Genomic DNA, 18,023 nt, shown 5'->3' on the forward strand with positions numbered 1-18,023 from the left:
TTGATTTTGGGTATTGTACCACAGACACAGTCCCTCGCCGGCCAGGCTGACCGAGCGATTCTAGGCGCTACAGACTGGAACCGCGCGAACGCTACGGTCGCAGGTTCGAATCCTGCCTCGGGCATGGATGTGTATGATGTCCTTAGGTTAGTTACCGAGCGAGGTGGCGCAGTGGTTAGCACACTGGACTCGCATTCGGGAGGACGACGGTTCAATCCCGTCTCCAGCCATCCTGATTTAGGTTTTCCGTGATTTCCCTAAATCGTTTCAGGCAAATGCCGGGATGGTTCCTTTTAAAAGGGCACGGCCGATTTCCTTCCCAATCCCTCCCTAACCCGAGCTTGCGCTCCGTCTCTAATGACCTCGTTGTCGACGGGACGTTAAACACTAACCACCACCACCACCTTAGGTTAGTTAGGTTTAAATAGTTCTAAGTTCTAGGGGACTGATGACCTCAGCAGTTAAGTCCCATTGTGGTCAGAACCATTTGAACACAGTCCCTCTGACTGTTCAGAGATGTCACTAAACCCGCCCAAAAATGTAGGCAACCATGCATGAGCAGCGCCTGTTAGACGGAGGGGGTCCGACAGCCGATCAGTTCATAATTCGACCAGGAAGGAGGTATTGTCTGTACCGTAGACGATCGATACTGCAGTTCGATCGTGTCCGCATTGTTACTTTGTGCCAGGAAGGGCTCTCCACAAGGGAAGTGTCCAGGCATCTCGGAGTGAACCAAAGCAATGTTGTTCAGACATGGAGGAGATACAGAGAGACAGGAATTGTCGATGACATGCCTCGCTCAGGCTGCCCAAGGGCTATTACTACAGTGGATGACCACTACCTACGGATTATTGTCGGAGAACCCTGACAGCAACTCCACCATGCTGAATAATGCTTTTCGTGCAGCCACAGGACGTCGTGTTACCACTCAAACTGTGCGCAGTAGCCTGCATGATGCGCAACTTCACTCCCGACGTCCATGGCAAGGTCCATCTTTGCAACCACGACACCATGTAGCGCGGTACAGATGGGCACAACAACATCCTGAATGGACCGCTCGGGATTGGCATCACGTTCTTTTCACCGATGAGTGTCGCATATGCCTTCAACCAGGCAATCGTCGGAGACGTGTTTGGAGGCAACCCGGTCAGGGTGAACGCCTTAGACACACCGTCAAGCGAGTGCAGCAAGGTGGAGGTTCCCTGCTGGTTTGGTGTGGCATTTTGTGGGGCCGACGTACGCCGCTGGTGGTCATGGAAGGTGCCGTAACGGCTGTACGATAGGTACGTGAATGCCATCCTCCGACCGATAGTGCATCCATATCGGCAGTATATTGGCGAGGCATTCCGTCTTCATGGACGACAATTCGCGCCCCCATCGTGCACATCTTGTGAATGGCTACCTTCGGGATAGCTACATCGTTCGACTAGAGTGGCCAGCGTGTTCTCACGACACGAACCCTATCGAACATGCCTGGGATGGATCGAAAATGGCTGTTTATGGACGACGTGGCCCACCAACCACTCTGAGAGATCAGTGCCGAATCGCCGTTGAGGAGTGGACAATCTTGCTGAACTTATGGATAGTATGCCACGACGAATGCAGGCATGCATCAATGCTAGAGGACGTGCTACAGGGTGTTAGAGGTACCGGTGTGTACAGCAGTCTGCACCACCACCTCTGAATGTCTCGCTGCGTGGTGGTACAACATGCAATGTGTGGTTTTCATGAGTAATAAAAAGGGCGGAAATGATGTTTATGTTGATCTTCATTCCAATTTCTGTACGGGTTCCAGAACTCTCGGAACCGAGGTGATGCAAAACTTTTTATGATGTGTGTACATGTTACTTGATGTTAACGGTAATCTTAATGAGCAGCCCTGGTCATAATATGAAGATAACTCTGAAGACAGGCATCTCCGACGTGAACTGCGGGTTACTATGTCACAGATTGCGCGGTCCCTCCCTCCTGAGGTTCGAGTCCTCCCTCGGGCATGGGTGTGTGTATTGTTCTCAGCATAAGTTAGTTTTTAGTGTGTAAGTCTAGGATCGATGACCTCAGCAGTTTGGTCTCTTAGGAATTCACACACAACAATAGCTGCGGGTTAAACGCCTCATTGGGCCGATGATTCACTGGACGTCGTGTATCATTTGAAAAGAGATCAAATTGCGGCTCGTAGCAACACACTGCACGCCTCCTATCACCTACTGTCCAGGTTCTGTGTAGTTTGGCGCACCGAAGACGTTACTGTCTCTAATTTGAAGTAAAATTTGATTTTAGCTGTCAAATTTAATAATAATAAAATTTGAGGTGAAGTAAATAATTTATTGAAAATCCTATATTTGACGGCAACGTTACAGGAAGAACTGGGTGCAAACAATAAAAGTATTTCTCTTTGATTCATCGTAATTAATTTGCATGGCAGATAAGAATAATTATCAGTATTATCATTTTCTTCCTTCTAGATTTCTGTAAATTGCTACGGCCCACAGTGTGGCTGGAGAACTATTTGTTTGGCAGTTTTTTTTTTATTATTTGACCGCGAACAGAGTTAGAGTTTTCCCTTCGGAAAACATTATCCAGATAGATTATCGGAATTCGTCCGGTAGCTGAGTGGTCAGCGTGACAGACTGTCAATCCTAAGGGCGCCGAAGTGGCGTCAAATCGAAAGACCTGCACCAGGCGAACGGTCTACCCGACGGGAGGCCCTAGCCACGCGACATTTCCATCGGAATTCGTAAAATAAATATTATTACCGTTTCTAACGAATGTGGCAATTAAACTATAATTACACGCAAAGAGATCGCGAATCAAACGAAAATCTCCGTACTTAAATATTTCTCTTTTACTCACGAGTCAATCTTTCTTACTACACTTTTCATTGAATGGATGATTAAATGACATAGTCTATATGCAAAAAATATCTTTTTAGATTGTTCAGTATGAGCCAACTTTCCCGAAAATTGCTTGAATTAATCCAGCACGGCGACGATCTCGTACCGGCTTTGATAACAGATATAACAACGCAAGAGAATAAGATAACAGGAGCATAAGTGGACAACAGAGAGATCTTTCCACACTACATGGTACACGGATTTATGCAGCTCTTTAACATTATTATCTTTATATATGTTTTACTTTGCGTCAGTCCTTGGGGCTGATGTGAAAGTTATGTTATTCGTGAAAAATAAAGCTCGGCAATATCACTAGTAATTATTGTGATTACTGTTACCGGTTTCGACAGATCAACGCTCTCATCAATGGGTATTTATCTATTTTATTACCTCGGCAATAACTGCGAAGTTCATGCATCGCTGCATTACATACAGGCTTGTACAAAATTAAATGTTATTTCACTCAAGCATTGTAAAAATCTGTCGTTTGAGAAGTAATACGCTTGATACAGGGGGGTAAATTCCTTAAGCCTCACTGAGAAAAACCGAACGCCGCACAGCGTTTATGTGCCGCTATAAGCAATGGCCTGTTGGGAAGCAACCTACTACAATTGCCCATTGCGTGCAGTTCCCTTCGTTAAGTTCACAACCGGTTGAGATGAAAATGCATTACTGACAGTAGCAGTTCCAGCAGAGTGTGAGACCGATTGTCATTGACAAGGCGTGACATTCAACTGCGGACCCTGCCGTTTAGGAAAGTTTAACGAGCATTGCTCCTACGCCATATTACATAGCTGCCAGTGGTACACAATTCATTGTAGACACGTCGGAGAGGTGGCACGCATGCACCGGCAAACCGGGCCACTTCATTCACGGATTGGTCATGGCCACGTCCAAACACGGCAGCTCCTCTCTGCCAGTTTGCGACGCCTCCACATCGACCCATCTTACTGCCATAATTCCATACAGCCGACTACTCATACACACCATTTCAGTGCCATGTCTTATGTCAGCGCTGGAGGGTCACATGACCGCATGGTACCAGCTCTCGACAACATCTGGTGTACTCTGAACGAGGTGAAAATTTTTTGCTTAGAGATTTTGTAGGCTACTTCCTTTGTACTGTTCCTATGTCCACATCTCAACCTCCTCACCCCCTTCCAGCAATTACGATTCGCTGTACTGCTTCAATCTTTACGTACTAGACACATAAAACAGTGCACGATGCGTTGTTGTTGTTGTTATTATTGTGGTCCTCACTACAAAGACTGGTTTTATTCAGCTCTATCCTGTGCAAGCGTCTTCATCTCCGAATAAGTATTGCAACCTACATCCTTTTGAATCTGCTTACTGTATTCATCTCTTGGTCCCCCTCTACGATTTTTACTTCCTACACTTCCCTCCAGTACTAAATTGGTTATCCCTTTATGTCTCAATATGTGTCCTATGAATCGATCCCTTCTTTTATACAAAATGTACAAGATAAACACCAAAATTATCACAGAAACAGTATAGCAAAAACGTAAATATTAAACAGTCAAAGAGGCGGATACAGTACAGCACAATGGATCCTTTGCTAGTCCTAAACGAAACTATAGAACGGAGAGATCAATGTAAAATGTCACTCTGCTGCGAATTCACTCAGCCGATCTTACGACACTAACGTTTCGGTTGCGGGGATTCCAAAATTTACGTCCATCTCCTCAGCACTATGCAATGGAACCAGTGTATAGCCCTGTCTCCCCAGCAAATCTGGAATTCTTGATGAACCATAACAGCTGCTGCACACTGAAAACAACTACAAGAGACGAGCTGGGAGCGCTAAGGTGCAGGGCCACAAAAAACGTAACACTTCACGCAAAAAACGTAAACTGCTTTTAGTTAAGAAGCTGTGCAAAAAAATTGTTGTTGTGAATTCTTTTATTTACATATGAAATTTGACAAACTCAATGGATGCAATCCAAGAAATAGGCATTTAGATTTTCAGATTTGAGCAATATTAATTTGAGAGTTCAAATTGTGACCTTGCGTAGAGCTTGACCTCGCTCAGTTGCTTCTGTCTCAAAATAAATTAAATAAATCGCAGTATGAATTCAAGTCCTACTACACTACTGGCCATTAAAATTGCTACACCAAGAAGAAATGCAAATGATAAACGGGTATTCATTGGACAAATATATTATACTAGAACTGACATGTGATTACATTTTCACGCAATTTGGGTGCATAGATCCTGAGAAATCAGTACCCAGAACAACCACCTCTGGCCGTAATAACGGCCTTGATACGCCTGGGCATTGAGTCGAACAGAGCTTGGATGCCGTGTACAGGTACAGCTGCCCATGCAGCTTCAAAACGATGTCACAGTTCATCAAGAGCAGTGACTGGCGTATTGTGACGAGCCAGTTGCTCGGCCACCATTGACCATACGTTTTCAATTGGTGAGAGATCTGGGGAATGTGCTGGCCAGGGCAGCAGTCGAACAGCTTCTGTATCCAGAAAGGCCCGTACAGGACATGCAACATGCGGTCGTGCATTATCCTGCTGAAATGTAGGGTTTCGCAGGGATCGAATGAAGGGCAGAGCCACGGGTCTTTCATCTGAAATGTAACGTCCACTGTTCAAAGTGCCGTCAGTGCGAACAAGAGGTGACTGAGACGTATAACCGATGGCACCCCATACCGTCACGCCGGGTGATATGCCAGTATGGCGATGACGAATACACGCTTCCAATGTGCGTTCACTGCGATGTCGCCAAACACGGATGCGACCATCGTGATGCTGTAAACAGAACCTGGATTCATCCGAAAAAATGACGCTTTGCCATTCGTGCACCCAGTTTCGTCGTTGAGTACGCCATCGCAGGCGCTCCTGTCTGCGATGCAGCGTCAAGGGTAACCGCAGCCATGGTCTCCGAGCTGATAGTCCCTGCTGCTGCAAACGTCGCCGAACTGTTCGTGCAGATGGTTGTTGTCTTACAAACGTCCCCATCTGTTCACTCAGTTATCGAGATGTGGCTGCACGATCCGTTACAGCCATGCGCAAAAGATGTCTGTCATCTCGAATGCTAGCGTTACGAGGCCGTTGAGATCCAGCACGGCGTTTTTTATTACCCTCCTGAACCCACCGATTCCATATTCGGCTAACAGTCATTGGATCTCGACCAACGCGAGCAGCAATGTCGCGATACGATAAACCGCAATCGCGATGGGCTACAATCCGACCTTTATCAAAGTCGGAAACGTGATGGTACGCATTTCTCCTCCTTACTCAAGGCATCACAACAACGCTTTACCAGGTAACGCCGGTCAACTGCTGTTTGTCTATGTGAAATCGGTTGGAAACTTTCCTCGTGTCAGCACGTTGTAGGTGTAGCCACCGGCGCCAATCTTGTGTGAATGCTTTGAAAAGCTAATTATTTGCATATCACAGCATCTTCTTCCTCTCGGTTAAATTTAGGGTCTGTAGCACGTCACCTTCATGGTGTAGCAATTTTAATGGCCAGTAGTGTAGAACAGTCAGAAAAATAGTTCGTTAACAAAAGTTTCAGAATAATACATCAAGCACCAATAAACATTTAGTTAACACATTAGTTAACACCCGTAAACAGGCAGTTCACAACAGCCAATCAGCAAATATAAAAACAATGTAAAATATAAACTGTTCGTACATCAGATGACGATGATTTAAATTCCCATAAATAGGCAGCGGTTGTCTCATTAAAGAGTCCGAGATTAGGAACTATTAAACAAACATAGAAGTAGGTAGGCTGCAAATCTGAGCCAAGAAAGGATGTATGATGTACGAAGGCTGATTTCAGTTGTGGTAATTCAGCTTATTTTTACAAGAGAAAGTATACATATAAAATTTAAACAACGCCCACATGGTTTAAAGTAAAACTTCAGGTAGTAAAATTTAACTTACATTAATCCTCAGTACAAAATAAATTACACATAAGAAGCACACGCATGGTGTTACACAATAATGTTTCAAAACGTAGAAGATGAGATTTAGAACAATTTGCATAAGGAAACTAAATCAGAAAATTTAAATTAAAGTCTCTAAGCACTTTCTGCACAGGCCAGATTCTCAGCAAACATTTGGGTCGGAATTCTTGGATATCACCTTATTGGGCCACACATCTTACCAGGTCGTTTGGACCGTTCATGGTATTTGAACTTCCTGGAGAATACCTTAGGTGAACTTCCGGAGGACATTACCTTGCAAATTGTGCGCCAGTTTGCGTTTTCACTACGACAGTGCTGCAGCGCACTTTGATCGTCAGGCCAGACCATATTTCACGGACAGCTACAGGCAGACGGGGATGACCAGTCCCTTGACCTGTACGCTCCCCTGAACTCACTCCTCTTGACTTTTTCCTCTGGGGGTATATAAAGTCCCTCGTGCATCTGTACAACGTTTGATATCGTCAGAGCAGGCCACTGTGGCCGAGCGGTTCTAGGCGTTTCGGTCGGGTACTGCGTGGCTGCTACGGTCGCAGGTTCGAATCCTGCCTCGGGCAAGGATGTGTGTGATGTCCTTAAGTTAGTTAGATTTAAGTAGTTCTAAGTCTCGGGGACTGATGACGTCAGATGTTAAGTCGCATAGTGCTTAGACTCATTTGAACCATTTGATACCGTCAGAGGGCAGCGCTTACTCTTACATGCAAGCAGACAAAACAGGTTCGTCGTTGCACATTATGTAACGAAACTGGTGGTCATCACATTGAACATTTACTCTAAAGTATTGAAGCCACAGGTTCGGTTACAGTATTTGATTGTGCTCTACTAAAGGTTTTCCCGGCTATAGTACTCTAGCGTTTCATTTAGACCAGCAAATGCATAGAAATTGCATAGTCTTGGTAGAAACTTTTAGTTTAGACTTGCGGCTATAGATTCCTTATTGTAAAATGTTCCGAATTTCGTCCTCTACAACCTCCTAAATTTTTAAAACGGCGTTCCGTGCCAACCGGTACAATATTCATGAGTTACCAACAGAGGTTCAAGCCCTGTATAAGGAGACTAGAGTCTGCCCACAATAACAGTTTTAGCGGTGAAAGCTAGCCAAGATGGAACCCATAAACTCTTTAACTTAAAACAATATAACGCACATAATTTAAAGAGACCTAAGGCACAAGGGATAGCTGCAAATAATGTTCGTACAGCCCTACAAGTGTAGATGACTACAGCTCACTAATCTCATTTTGGCCATGAAAAATGGCAGACCATGTTCCAAGGCCCTCTTCCACCAAATCCGAGCGACATGCTTCTCAGGCATATGGGTTGGTAGCATATAGAATCAAACACCCGCCTAAAGTCAATTTCAGCTTCGGCAAATGCTTAAAGCATCCACGTGCCTCCTGACTGACAGTTATTTTCTTCGTATGTCCATCCTGCAGTTGTCCGCCTTAACGACTGAGAGCGAGCTCATGCGGAATGCCATTAAGACGGTGAGGTGGGGTGCGAAGGAGACGGTTGCTTAGCTACACAGGCAAAGAGATTATTCCACGCTTTCGGGCTCATATCGAAGGAGCGCACGGTTCACATACACTGACAGTCGTTTGCTCAAGAGTTGGAGCTGCCGAACCTCACAATCTGTTTCCTACTTTCAAATAACTTCCGGGAATTCAGCCAGGTAACACTTTCAGCGACCGCCGATATTGCGGCGGGAGAACATCCCGCTATTTTCAAGGCAAACTGCAATGGTCAGTTGACTTACATGCAAAAATAAAACCTCTGTTCTCGGTCTGATGCAGGAAAGATAACACACACACACTGAACACTAGTGCCACCAAAGATGACCAGAGTCAGAGATATCGATAGTGAGACTACGAACTCGCAGGTGAGGTAGCATTGACTCTCTCCCTCTGTTTTTTGACAAGGGAGAGAGCCGGATTCCAAACAGAGTTTAAACAAAAACCTCCATCCCTGTTAACGAGGTTGCTCGCTGATTTAATCTCGACTGCCTCCTTGATAACACTGTCCCAATAGCTAGACGTGCATGCCAATATCTCGGTGTTATTTTATAACATGGGGTGACCAGTAACCAAGCAATGTTTGCCAATAGCAGATCTACTTGGCTGCTGTAATCGTGTGTGCCGCTTTTGTTCAGTACATCGGCCCTCCACGGTCCTGATAGTTTGACCAATATATGCCATGCCGCAGCTACAAGGAATGCGATTTTCTCATAATTATTTAGACAGTCATCACTTGCCAATAATTTCTTCTCATCACCAATCTTTCCAGACTGTAGCTTCACCTTAGCCGTAATTATAGGACCCGAAATGCATATGCCTCTGCTGCGTTGGGTTTGGAACCTGGCACCAACGGCTTCGTTTGTTCCAGAGAAATGTGGCTGTTTCTTTTTTATCATTACAAACACTGAACTAGGTTTGTCAGTTTTTGTCTATTTGAAACTTCCTGGCAGATTAAAACTGTTTGGTGGACTGGGACTCTAAGCTACACTGCGCAACGGAATTAAAGGATAACTTTTTCGAAACACCGTAATGTCTCCCATTGCGACGTAAAAGTTCGAAATTTGGCTCAAAGGTGCCTACAACCTTTCCCTGTAGCGGTGCAGCAGCGTGACGTCATCCTCATGCTCGGCGGCGCTTCAGACAGCAGTGTGTCGACACGTGCGAGAAAAAGGCCACCCCTCAGAAGTTATGTGGGGTGTAAGCTGGGGTAATGATGTCACGCTCGCACCAATTTTCACCTCAATTCTGACCAACACCACCGTGTACGAATCACACGATGGGAACGTCACCCCTATTTTTGACGCCTCCGCAATAGAGATCAGAACCGCTACTTCCGGCATTGAAATCACGTGTTTTTCTTACGAGTGGCCGAGGAAAACGTTTCAGACATTCCGCCTCAGGGGCTGGCGTATGAGGTGTCAGTGGAACCATCGGGTTTCTTGAGGTGTTGGTTAGCACTCTTTTGTGGTCGAAAGTGTGCAACAGTTTGCAGTGTGATGAGTACGACCTTTGACACTGCTGACACTCACGGACGATTCAGCCCTTCTCTAAGGGCACTGGACGCGGTCGCATCTATTTGGGGTGTAGAGCGACTGCAGTTTTGGCGTTGGTGTAGAGGGTGGAACCACTTGGGACCATTCAAAACCACTGGACGAAATTTGAACATGATCCAAAGTAGCAAATGATGCTTATTATTACAGTCCTCCTTTTTTGACCCCCTCCCGTCCCGCGATCACGGGTGGGCTGCGACATTGACACATGCATGAATAATATGGAAGGGAATCTCTCTTAGCCCACAAAGTCCGGCAACAACCTCGGTACCTCCCATTTATCATTGGTGAGCACTTTAAAATGTACCTGTACAGAGACAACTGTGATGGAGCCCTCGGCACCTACTGGCAGGTAACCCACCGACACCCCTCCGATTCTTCATGACCGTGAAAGGTCTCTGTTGGATTCCTTTCATGTTAATTTCTTAAATCTGTTGTCATTTACGGCATAAATTCCTCTTCTAAATTTACTGTGGCGTTTCTGACTATCTGGGAGGAGACTGAGTAGTGGAACGTGTTACTTTCACACATAAACAAGAACGATCTGTCACACTACTACACTTTAAAACACAGTTTATATGTAATTCATGTCACACAGTCTCATACGGAACCTACATCCGCTTTCTTTTATATACTGTATATGATAAGACACTGTCAACCCCCTTCCCTTCTGTGTGAGAGGATGAATGAGCAAATGTATTTCTAGTTGCATGCGTCAGGGTAGCAGACAAGCCTGTCTGCTAGAGAACAGTGGGACCAATGTCGGAACATGTAGCTACGTTTTCTAAAAGCAAAGAGGTTTCTATCCTTAGTATGGTCCTGTCCGTCTCTTATCGTGTTGGTATAGGAAGCTGCCCCTCTGGCCACTTCCGTTTGTATTTGTGAGCCACCCCCAAGGAGGGACCAGGTCAGTCTGTCCGTGGCGAGCGTCTGAAGTGGTAAGATCTCCGGCTAAGCGCGTGTCTGCTAAGTCCGTAGGACAATGCATTTCTTAAGTTCAGCCTAACTGAAAATTTAATCACCTTTATTTCAGGTTTAGCTCTAAAATATCTAATGTTATCTTAAATTGCAACGCAGTGTATTTCAAGTGTGAAGTTCAGAATATTTTCCAGTAGTTGCTTTGTCACTACTTTGTGAGTAAAGTGGAGCCACGTGTTGATCAGTAAATCTAACTAAGATCGTCAATCTTAAATGCGAGTGTGCGTGAGATTACAACATCTCGTCTTGACAATAATTTTCAATATAGCAACTTTTCTTTATGTTCAACCCACGTGGGGTGTACTTTGTGAAACCAGTACCACGTGCTTATACAATTGTTTGACCCATCAGGTTAATAGTAAGACGATAGTAACCAGTTCGAGATTTTTCTTTTGTAAATTGCTTTTCGATCTAATTTATTTTAATTATCAAAATTATTGTGGAGTTACACTCTTTGTGTAAACCAAGTTGACCACGTGAAGCATGTGGTGTAATCATCAAAGTAGCCCTCAGCTATTCTTCTTGGGAAGATTTCACAAAGAGTTAATATGAATTTGGTATACCAGTGTGTGGTAATTACATGACGGACAGGATTGTGCTACGAACATAACTTCTTTCGGTGAAAATTGAATCGGTTGGTTGCGGTTAATTTCCTCTTGCATATGTTCAACGTTCTTCGTGTGTTATTTTATGAATGCAGTGTTGTATGCAGTCTCCCAATCTTGGCTCCATATTTGATGTGTTCCGTAAGATTACAAACCCACATTTTCACAGTCCTAAATAAGCCACCAGCTTAGTTATGACTCACGTTTAATATACTGAAATTTTAATGATCAATGTTAAAATAAATTTCCAAATATAAACTGATTTATTTCTTTTTATTTAAATTCTCTTATATATATATATATATATATATATATATATATATATATATATATATATATATATATATATAAATCACCGGTTATCGTATGCCTATTAAAAGATTATAATTCATGTTAGTCTGGTTGGGAATTTGGTAAGCTAAACTGGATACCTGGTGAAACAGTTGCTCAGTAATGCAAGATTAACTTCCCCAGACAGCTCACAGCTTTTAACCCGCTTTGATTGTCTATCACCACCGCTTACACCACAAATTAAAGTAACAACCTTACAACCGCTAGCAGTGTTACAGAGCAGCGGTGTAGCCTGTCAGCAGGCTGTTGACTCCTCTAATACTATGTATTCATTCGCATGTCTAAAAAAAACATGTCACATAGCCATCTGCTAGATTAATTTCTCTTTGGTCGGAATTGCAAGGCCTATCTTAAGCGAGTCTAACTCTGAAGAGAGCCAGCTCGGGTAGTACTTTAGTCACATAGCCTTCTGCTAGATTAACTTATCTTTGGTCGGAATTGCAAGGCCTGTCTTAACCAAGTCACTTGAACTCTGAAGAGAGTGAGCTCGGTTAGGAGACCGAGTTAGAAAGGGACGTGTGGTTAGTGGATAAAGGGAAACAATCTGTTCTGCTCTGCTGTATGGACGTGGTGACCTGTTTAGTATATACACTTGTTCTTGTAACAAAGAAATAGCCACATTAAAGCTACATCGTCCGGGATTATGGAGAGATGATTGCTTGCTTGCTTGTGCTGCAATTGCGTAATTTTACGTTACGTGGTTTTTCGTATTTCTTTATGAAAAATATTTTCTGCTGTATGTCATGTGTTGGATTTCACATTTTTGTTATCAAACGTGGGACTCGGTATCTAATTTCTATTCTGGGCCTTGCTTTTCCACTCATTAAATAATATTGTGAAGATTAATACGAATAAAAGAGCAATTGTTCAATATCATTTCTAAATGTATGGTTATATAAAGTCATGTGGTCCTTTGGAAGAGGCTTGTATGTAAGGCATGAGATTTTCTACTCATTTTAGTACAATATATGTACAGGGTGTTTCAAAAATGACCGGTATATTTGAAACGGCAATAAAAACTAAACGAGCAGCGATAGAAATACACCGTTTGTTGCAATATGCTTGGGACAACAGTACATTTTCAGGCAGACAAACTTTCGAAATTACAGTAATTACAATTTTCAACAACAGATGGCGCTGCAAGTGATGTGAAAGATATAGAAGACAACGCAGTCTGTGGGTGCGCCATTCTGTACGTCGTCTTTCTGCTGTAAGCGTGTGCTGTTCACAACGTGCAAGTGTGCTGTAGACAACATGGTTTATTCCTTAGAACAGAGGATTTTTCTGGTGTTGGAATTCCACCGCCTAGAACACAGTGTTGTTGCAACAAGACGAAGTTTTCAACGGAGGTTTAATGTAACCAAAGGACCGAAAAGCGATACAATAAAGGATCTGTTTGAAAAATTTCAACGGACTGGGAACGTGACGGATGAACGTGCTGGAAAGGTAGGGCGACCGCGTACGGCAACCACGGAGGGCAACGCGCAGCTAGTGCAGCAGGTGATCCAACAGCGGCCTCGGGTTTCCGTTCGCCGTGTTGCAGCTGCGGTCCAAATGACGCCAACGTCCACGTATCGTCTCATGCGCCAGAGTTTACACCTCTATCCATACAAAATTCAAACGCGGCAACCCCTCAGCGTCGCTACCATTGCTGCACGAGAGACATTCGCTAACGATATAGTGCACAGGATTGATGACGGCGATATGCATGTGGGCAGCATTTGGTTTACTGACGAAGCTTATTTTTACCTGGACGGCTTCGTCAATAAACAGAACTGGCGCATATGGGGAACCGAAAAGCCCCATGTTGCAGTCCCATCGTCCCTGCATCCTCAAAAAGTACTGGTCTGGGCCGCCATTTCTTCCAAAGGAATCATTTGCCCATTTTTCAGATCCGAAACGATTACTGCATCACGCTATCTGGACATTCTTCGTGAATTTGTGGCGGTACAAACTGCCTTAGACGACACTGCGAACACCTCGTGGTTTATGCAAGATGGTGCCCGGCCACATCGCACGGCCGACGTCTTTAATTTCCTGAATGAATATTTCGATGATCGTGTGATTGCTTTGGGCTATCCGAAACATACAGGAGGCGGCGTGGATTGGCCTCCCTATTCGCCAGACATGAACCTCTGTGACTTCTTTCTGTGGGGACACTTGAAAGACCAGGTGTACCGCCAGAATCCAGAAACAATTGAACAGCTGAAGCAGTACATCTCATCTGCATGTGAAGCCATTCCGCCAGACACGTTGTCAAAGGTTTCGGGTAATTTCATTCAGAGACTACGCCATATTATTGCTACGCATGGTGGATATGTGGAAAATATCGTACTATAGAGTTTCCCAGACCGCAGCGCCATCTGTTGTTGAAAATTGTAACTACTGTAATTTCGAAAGTTTGTCTGCCTGAAAATGTACTGTTGTCCCAAGCATATTGCAACAAACGGTGTATTTCTATCGCTGCTCGTTTAGTTTTTATTGCCGTTTCAAATATACCGGTCATTTTTGAAACACCCTGTATATACTGAATGGTTATAATGAAACTTAACCTACTTGAGCCAGTGTAGACGGAAAACTATTTACCATATGGGTGTCCACTTTTATAGGAATGGTGTTGAGACTGTGCGCAGTGGGATCTGCGTTATTAGCACTATTTGTCATCACTTGTCTTTACGCTCCGGTTCTGGCAGTCAATACGGGTCTGGACAAGGCGAGTAGGGCTGTACTCGTAAAGATGTTTTGTCAAAACATCAGCAATAGTGTTCCTCCTGTTCGCGAGTATTATGCATTACAGGAGTACTGAGTACTCCTCTTTTCGCACCGATATTGAAGGACGTGATTCGGAAGTTCGAATTAACTGATGATTTGGAACTTGTTGCTGGCGGAGGTCGACGGCAACTTGCGCCACAAATTGTTGAAGATGTTACTGTTGCCGTGGCTGAGAATGCTGGACGCGATATGCGATCTTCAAGCAATGCACGAACCTTGTCACGACTGCTGAATATTCCGTCGTCCACTGTTCGAAAAGTGCTGCGAAAAATTGGTATGCGTACAAACTTCACGGCTGTCGTGGATGCGCATTGTCGTCACACTGAGCAAAGTTTGTAACCTGGAGCGTAAACATTTTACGCAATTAACAAATGTTACCCCCTCATGTGAAAATTAAAATGTGTTTCTTTCAATGGTTTATTCGTTATTTCTCTTCCCCATGTCCTTACAAATGTTTCTATAAAGTTTCATTGCCCTACGATCACTCGCTTTTCATGGGGACCGTCTAAAGTAGCGAAAGTTCAACTATAACCACGCTGTATATTTAGTGGTCATATAATTTTGGACCAGATTGAAAAATGCCCCTATCATAGCACAAAAAAGGCGAATACGTCATTGTGGCAGTTAGGGACGTAAAAGAAGGGAACTGGCTTTTCGAATTATCTGGCGGCTTCAGAGACCTTTAAAACAAAACATCTTGACATATTCGCGCTGTCTCACTTGTTACTTTTAGTACCTATGTCATGTAACATAACGCATCGTGTCACGTAAAGTAACATCAGACATGTCTTATCATATAACATGACAGTTGACATCATGTCATCCAATATGGCATTTGTCATGTCGCGCAATATTACAAAAAAAAAAGTTGAAATGGCTCTGAGCACTATGGGACTTAACATCTGAGGTCATCAGTCCCCTAGACTTAGGACTACTTAAACCTAACCTAAGGACATCACACACATCCATGCCCGAGGCAGGATTCGAACCTGCGACCGTACCAGCAGCGTGGTTCCGGACTGAAGCGCCTAGAACTGCTCGGCCACAGCGGCCGGCGCACAATGTGTCATTAAAGTTTAGGCTGCATGCATCCCCACTCTGGAATATTTACTATTATAAATGCACCTTCACTTTCGGATACTTCCTACTGAAGATGCAGATGCATCCGTTTCCCTAGAAGCATATAAATTTGTTGCACTCCTCATCATACATGTAACAGGGAGTGGGTTCGGAGGAGAAATGGTCCCACCAGGAACAAACCCTTTCCCAGAAATTTTACCCTCCCGAAAACTTTTTTACCTATGATATATATTATACGTACATTACTTACTACGGTTGGCGAAACTTCTCAGTTTTGGCCACAGTATCAGGGACTTTAGCCTACAAATTGCAAGATGCAGGTGTGCCTACACCTTTCAGGTAAAAGAGCTCACCGCGCTGGGAAAGTAGATTAATGTTTTGATTTAAATATCTTTGAAGCTGCCAGTTAAGTGGAGGAGGAGATTAGTATTTAACGTCCCGTCGATAATGTGTTTATTAGAGACGGAACGCAAGCTCTGATTAGGGAAGGATGGGGAAGGAAATCGGCCGTACCCTTTCAAAGGAACCATCCCGGCATTTGCCTGAAACGATTTAGGGAAATCACGAGAAACCTAAATCAGGATGGCCGGACGCTGATTTGAACCGTCGCCTTGCCGAATGCGAGTCCAGTGTGCCAGTTAAGTGGAAAAGAAGTTCCCTTCTTTTACATCCCTAAATCTGCCCAGCACATTTTCGCTTTTGTATTATAATAGTACCAGTTTTCACTCTGGCTCCGAACTTGTTCTCTACCATAATTTTCACATTAGACCGCCATAGCTTGGCAACAGATTTAGATTTTGGTTGAGTTGGCGGACGACCGATCCATTATAGGTTTCTTTTATCGCCTTTCGAACCATGTTCTTACATCGTGGCAACTGATATAGCTGTCACAAAAAACCACACGACCATTAATTACATGTATTTGTCTACCTTCTCACAAAATTTGAACCATTTCGCACAAGTTTGAAACATAGAAATAATGCGCGTATAAAACTCACAAAAAAGTATTTTTGGAAGTAAAATCCGAACGAAGCTATATTTTTGAAAGTGAATTTTCAATTTTATCGTAAGAATGGATTTTTGTTCATTTGATTCACTTTAAAGCGTTTCTGCGCATTCAGATCACTTAAGAACGAATATTACGTGCTACATTAGCTCTTATTTAAATCATAAAGATTACTGGATAGAAAAATTTCGTTTCGACTTTATCCGTGTATCTACCTTCGTGCAATGTTTGAACCGATTCATATGAGCTTAAAGTATAGAAGTGGCGCGCTTCAAAAAGCTTCTAGAAAACGTGTTGTTTTTTTACATGCTGTATTTAGCTTGAATTTAAACCATCATGTCTCGATAACGGATAAACATTACTGGATAAATAAAATCGTTTTGACATCCATTTACTTCGTGCAAAGTTTGAACCGATTCGTAAAAGTTTAAAGTACAGAAGTTGTGCTCTTCCAAAACCTCTCAGAAAAACGTGTTTTTTTGTATGTTTTAGCACTTAAAATCCGAGCCGTGAACCTACAAATGTTGCCAATAGTTCAGGATTAATTTCAGTACAATTAAAGTCTTTTGAAACAGGGATAAATTGATTCACACTATTTGCCCGGGCGCCAGCACCGATTCGTCGTTCAAACCTTGCTTAATGTACTTTAACATGGCCACAGTAAGACAGAAGTTCGAATGGCTATACAAATGGCTGCTGGCCCTTTCTAAACCAAAAAGCTTTCTACCCCATGTTGGTGGTTCAAATAAGAAGCACAGAGACCCACCCAAACAGCGATTCGGCGCGCGGCCGTATCACTCGTATTTGTTACACCGCTTCCGCGCTGTAACGATCCTTATCAATTGGTTTCCGCTCGTGTGATCTTAATTCAAATCCGTACTTTCGTCCTCGAAAGAACGACATTCGGTTTAATTACATTTGGAGAAAGAGAATAAACTGCTTTACGAAGTAATGGAATTTTCTTATTGATTTTAAATGAAGTTTGCAGCTAACTAGGTAAGTTGGTGTTGCAGTAGAACTTCACATCACGTGGAAGCTCTGGCATTTTGCTCTGACGCTAGTTCCGTACTAGAGGGTGCATATATATGTGCATTGCACGAATTGCATCCTTAAAGAGTAACTACATGATATCTATTGTAAGGATAATGGTTCCAGTTTTGTCTTCGTGTAGCTTAAATTAAATCCCTGTTTATCATTCGTTGCGCTATGAGAGAGAGCCCATGCCGCTACGGAATATACAATAAAGTTACTCAGATCACGATTTTACTGAGTCATGGTTCAGATTTGATATAAAACGGAATGCCTCAATGC

Source organism: Schistocerca serialis, chromosome 7 (genome assembly GCF_023864345.2).
Source record: "Schistocerca serialis cubense isolate TAMUIC-IGC-003099 chromosome 7, iqSchSeri2.2, whole genome shotgun sequence".
In the NCBI taxonomy this organism is placed as follows: Eukaryota; Metazoa; Arthropoda; class Insecta; order Orthoptera; family Acrididae; genus Schistocerca; species Schistocerca serialis.